The sequence below is a fragment of the Geotrypetes seraphini genome, chromosome 3 (assembly GCF_902459505.1).
Source record: "Geotrypetes seraphini chromosome 3, aGeoSer1.1, whole genome shotgun sequence".
NCBI classification, from domain to species: Eukaryota; Metazoa; Chordata; class Amphibia; order Gymnophiona; family Dermophiidae; genus Geotrypetes; species Geotrypetes seraphini.
This window is the reverse complement of record NC_047086.1, coordinates 33,763,861-33,769,860: the sequence shown is the minus strand read 5'-3', so window position 1 is coordinate 33,769,860 and position 6,000 is coordinate 33,763,861.

Sequence of the window (6,000 nt, the reverse complement as noted above, 5' to 3'; positions counted from 1 at the left end):
CCTGCCCACTTAGGGATGCTAGATTTTCCAATCAGAAAATCCAGACCCCCCTAGCCCCACCCCGCCCTGTAAAGCCCTAATTCCGCCCCCACCAGTACCGCCCCGTGCATGTGCGGATTTCCTCCCTGCCCAATGCAATTTGAGGAGGCTTTTCAAAACCTGGACAATGTGCCCGCCAGGTCTGGCCAAAACTGGCTGTCTGGCTATGTCACTGCTTTGTAGTTAATATTCAAAATTATTTATCTGTGCAGGAGAGGCTCTTGGCTGGTTAACTGGATAGTGCCGCTGAATATCCCCTCTAAGAGCTTGGGGCAAAACTGGCTGTGTTATGGATGGTCTGGGAGAGGAGTCAGGGTGGCGTGTGCTTAACTGCCAATATTCAGCACTTAACCAAATAAGGCAGGTGGACAAATCAGATCATCAGTCCTATCTTTGTCTGGTTTCAACTATCCAGTTAAGCACTAAACATTGGTCTTAACTGACCATTGGCCATCCGCATAGCTATATCTATCTAATTTAATTAATTAATGAAAAAACTTATATCCCACTTAAAACCTAAGTAGGCATCAGAGCAAACATACATAATGAAAACCAACATAAAACACTGAACATTATTCAAAGGTCCATCAAGCCCAGAATCCTGTTTCCAACAGTGGCCAACCCAGGTCCCAAGTACCAGGCAGAAACCCAATGAATAGCAACATTCCAGAGCTGAGATGGTGATGTCATAAAGCCTCATTCCACCAATGCCTAAGAGTCAAACTCATCAGAGATGTCACAATGGCTTGATTATCGTATACTTGGCTCACATAAGAATATAAGAATTGTCATACTGGGACAGACTGAAGGTCCATCAAGCCCAGTATCCTGTCTCCAACAGTGGCCAACCCAGGTACCAAATACAAGGCAGAAACCCAAAGTGTAGCAATATTCCAGAGCTGAGTTTGTGATGTCATAAAGCCTCATTCCACCAATGCCTAAGTGTCAAACTCTTCAGTGATGTCACAATTGCTTGATTGTCCTATACTTGGCTCAGACTGAAGGTCCATCAAGACCATTATCCTGTTTCCAACAGTGGCTAACTCAGGTCCAAAGTACCTAGCCTGATCCCAAGTAGCAAAACAGATTTTATGCTGCTTATCCTAGAAATAAGCGTGGATTTCCCCGAGCCATATCAATAAAGGCCTAGGGACTTCTCTTTGGGGAAATTATCCAAACCTTTTTAAACCCCACTAACTAACTGATTTCATCACATTCTCTGGCAACAAATTCAAAAGTTTAATTACATAGAAACATAGAAAATGACGGCAGATAAGGGCCATAGCCCATCAGGTCTGCCCACTCTACTGACCCCCCCCCCCCCCCAAGTCTACTATCCTAGGGATCCCACTCCTGGTGACAGGTTCCCTTGGCTTAACCCTCTAAGGGATCCCACATGGGCATCCCATTTGCTCTTAAATTCTTGCACACTGTTTGCCTCGATCACCTGCACCGGGAGCTCGTTCCAAGGATCAACCACTCTCTCGGTGAAGAAATATTTCCTGCTGTCGCCATGAAATTTCCCGCCCCTGAATTTGTGTGAAGAAATATTTTCTCTGGTTTGTTTTAAATCTACTACTTAGTAGCTTCATCGCATGCCCCCTAGACCTAGTATTTTTGAAAAGAGTGAACAAGTGTTTCACATCTACCCTTTCCACTCTACTCAGTATTTTATAGACTTCTATCATATCATCCCTGAGCCGTCTCTTTTCCAAGCTGAAGAGCCCTAGCTGCTTTAGCCTTTCCTCAAAGAGAAGTCATCCCAGACCTTTTATCATTTTTGTTGCCCTTCTCTGTACCTTTTCTAATTCCGCTATATCTTTTCTTGAGATAGGATGACCAGAACTGCACACAATATTCAAGTTGCGGCTGTACCATAGAACGCTACAAGGGCATTATAACATTTTCATGTTATTTTCCATCCCATTCATGATAATTCCTAACATTCTAGTTGCTTTCTTTGCCGTCGCTGCTCATTGAGCTAAGGGTTTCAATGTCTCATCAACAATGACACCTAGATCCTTTTCCAAGGCAGTGACTCCTAATATAGAACCCAGCATCACGTAGCTATATTTCGGGTTCCTGTTTCCTCCATGCATCACTTTGCACTTGCTCACATTAAATGTCATCTGACGGCTACAATCTAGGCGCCCAGACGTGCCAATCATGCAGTAGGCATTGCTAGCAGAATCATGCCTACATTGGGGGCTCCTTTTACGAAGGTGCGCTAGGGCCTTAACGAACGCAATAGCACGCGTTACATTGCTGAGCACGCTAGCCGCTACCGCCTCCTTTTCAGCAGGTGGTAGATTTCCGGCTACCACGTGCTATAGCGCGCGGTAATTTCCTGCGTGCGCTAAAAACCCTAGCGCACCTTCGTAGAAGGAGCCCTGGGTGTCTCTTAATATAGGACAGGGGATATCTCTCTTTTAAGAAGGGTTTGGAGTTTGTTATTGAGAAAGATAAGGGGGAAGCTACTGCTTGCCCTGGATCGGTAGCATGGAATCTTGATACTCTTTGGGGATTCTGTTTGGAATCTTGTTACTCTGTAGGGATGCTGCATGGAATGTTTCTACTCTTTGGGGTTCCAGAGTCTTGCTTACTTTTTGAGACACTGGAATATTGCTAGTCTTTGGGTTTTGGCCAGGTACTAGTGACCTGGATTAGCCACCGTGAGAATGGGCTAATGGCCTTGATGGACCTTTGGTCTGACCCAGTAAGCCTATTCTTATGTTCTTACATTAAGGTGCCTAATGTAGGTACCTAGAAATGCCTAACTTAAAAAAAAAAAATGCACCTAACTACGCCTACATTAATCCAATTTTTTTTTTGTCACTATGAGCTTGTTAAAGCTCATTAATGATGCAGTTAAACTCTAATTTTGAAACTGATTGTTATTAATGTAGGTACCACTTATAGAATTTTCTGAATAGGGTCTAAGTGACAGAGATCTCAATATGCCCTGTTCCCTGGAACATTGTGACAAGGTGTTGCTAGCGTACGTCTGATTGCAATGTGGCACACAGGAGGCATTGTGAATGTGACATGATGTGGAGTTTTATGTGAAGACACATTTTTAATGAAGGCACATCTACCTTTAGTTCAATGGGATACCAACATATTGCCATTAGACCAATGTTATTAGTTAAGAGCCATACACTTCCCCCTCCGAATCTGCGGTTTCAGCGTCCGCAGATTCGGTTATTCGTGATTTTTTTTAGGGAAAAAAAAAGATTTGTTTCGGACCTTCCCCGCCTCCCTCCTGCTTTCCCCCCCCAGCATCCAGGCCTTACCTGTTGGTGATCTGCATGGACAGGAGCTTAGGAAGATTGCTCCTGCCTTGAAAGCCCACTAGACCACCAGGTAAGGCTTTCATAGGCTGCCCAGCCCAGAGAGGAACGATCTTCGCTCTGCCTGGCCCGGAGCGGGGAATGAGGAGACTGAAGCACCCACACTGGCCCCTGCAAACACGCAACATGCACGGAAGGAGGCGATTGGAGGCGGAGACCACCAGGTAAGGTGGGTCAGAGCTGGCACAAAGTTATTCGCAATTTTTTACACTTCGCGGTCCGGCTCTGCCCCTAACCCCCGCAAATACCGAGGGAGAAGTGTAATGTATTTCTTTGCTGTCAAAGATAAAGGCTTATTTTATTTGTATTTCCTAGAAAGAGAGCTGAGAAATCATTTACAACTCTTCTTTCTCTTATGGTTTGTTTCATCGATTAGTACATGGCTTGTAATGCTCCCATTCGTTTCATTTTCTTCAAGGACATGTGGGTGAAAATGGATATTTACGCTGCATTTCTGCAGCGGAGGAGGGGGATGACAGTCACCCAGCAGAGCGTCCTCCTCTGAGGTCTGCTCACGAATGCTACAGTTAAACACTAACCTTCCAGAATAATGCAGGGCAGAATAAGACCCTCAGATGAATGGTTGGTATATAAGTGCATGTCAAAAAACGTTGTGAGGTCAGCAACATATGCTCCCTGGATTCTATAAATAGCAGGCAAATTCCTGAGATGTGGGCAATAACCAAGTGCTAGCAAACCATTACTGTTCCTGGTATCAGCTAATGTCTGAACCAGGACTTCAAAGATAAGTCTTAACTAATCCATTAGTTTAAGTCTAAAAACTGGAGTTTTGTATAAAGAAAATAAATTATAAATAAGACAACTGAAATTTTGAAAGTACCCGAATCCTCCTATCCGCCTCTCTCAAAAATTTGTTATTTAGCTAATAGAGATAAGGCTCAAAATGCAAACCAGCAGAACTTATCTGCTGATAGTTTGGATTTAACAAATTTCCTGGAGAGATCGGATAGCGAGACACCGGTTACCGTTACTGCTACACTGCTTGTACAATTTGCCATTGATTCAGACAAGAAATGGATGCTTAAGCTTTTTTTTTTCCAAATATAAAGATGTTCGACAAGGTTCTACATGAAAGACTTCTCAGGAAACTACAAAGCCATGGAATAGAGGGAGATATACTAAGATGGATAGGCAAATGGCTGGAGAACAGAAAGCAGAGAGTGGGCATAAATGGGAAGTTCTCTGACTGGGAGAAGGTGACTAGCGGTGTGCCCCAGGGCTCAGTACTTGGGCCCATCTTATTTAATATTTATATCAATGACCTAGAAGAAGGAACATCCAGTGAAATCATCAAGTTTGCAGACGACACAAAGTTATGCCGGGCGATCAGATCGCAGAAGAATAGCGAGGAACTCCAGAGTGACTTGTGTCAGTTAGAGAAATGGGTAGAGAAATGGCAGATGAAGTTTAATGTGGAAAAGTGCATAGTGATGCATTTAGGCAGAAAGAACAAGGAACTCAAGTATAGAATGTCAGGTGCAACTCTGGGAAAGACCGAACAAGAAAAGGACCTGGGTGTACTGATAGATAGGACCCTGAAACTGTCAGCGCAATGCGCGGCGGCAGCGAAGAAAGCAAATAGAATATTATTCATGATAAAGAAGGGAATCACGAGTAGATCGAAGAAAGTAATAATGCCGCTTTATAGAGCGATGGTCAGACCATACTTGGAATACTGTGTCCAACATTGGTCTCCCAACCTAAAGAAGGATATAAAACTGCTGGAGAGGGTGCCGAGACGAGCAACAAAGTTGGTTAAAGGTATGGAGAACTTGGAATACGAGGAACAACTTAGGAGACTGGGATTGTTCTCCCTTGGGAAGAGAAGACTACGAGGGGATATGATCGAGACTTTCAAAATACTGAAAGGAATCGACAAAATAGAGCAGGAAAATAAGTTATTTACAATGTCCAATGTGACACGGACAAGAAGACATGGACTGAAGCTGGGAAGGGACAAGTTCAGGACAAATATTAGGAAGTTCTGCTTCACGCAGCGAGTGGTGGACACCTGGAATGCTCTCCCAGAGGAGGTTATTGCGGAATCCACCGTCCTAGGATTCAAAAGTAAACTAGATGCACATCTCCTTACGAGAGGCATAGAGGGATATGGGTGACTAAAATTACGCCTGGCTGGGCCTCCGCGTGTGTGGATCGCTGGACTTGATGGACCGAATGTCTGATCCGGAGATGGAAGTTCTTATGTTCTTATTATGTCAAAAGTAGTGAGAATGTATCCAGACGTGTCACGTTCAACTCAGAGGAGAAGAAAACAGTTCCTTGTTTTGAGGCCCCAGGCTATGCAGTTGGGGGCAACGTTTGTTTTGAGATGCCCCTGCAAATGTGTTATGGACTATCAAGGGAGTAGATATGTATTTTTTGAACCTCAGCAGTTGTCAAAATGTATTTCTGCCAAAGGTCAAATTGTAGATATTACATGAGATACATCTTTATTTTCTTTCTTTCGAATAATTACCAGCGAAATATTTCAGTTACATTTGCAGTTCTAGCCTCCCACATTACAGACTTATTATACAAGCCGGCACAGTTGTTATTTCTTGGCAAATTGTGATTTGCTTTTTGAGAATAA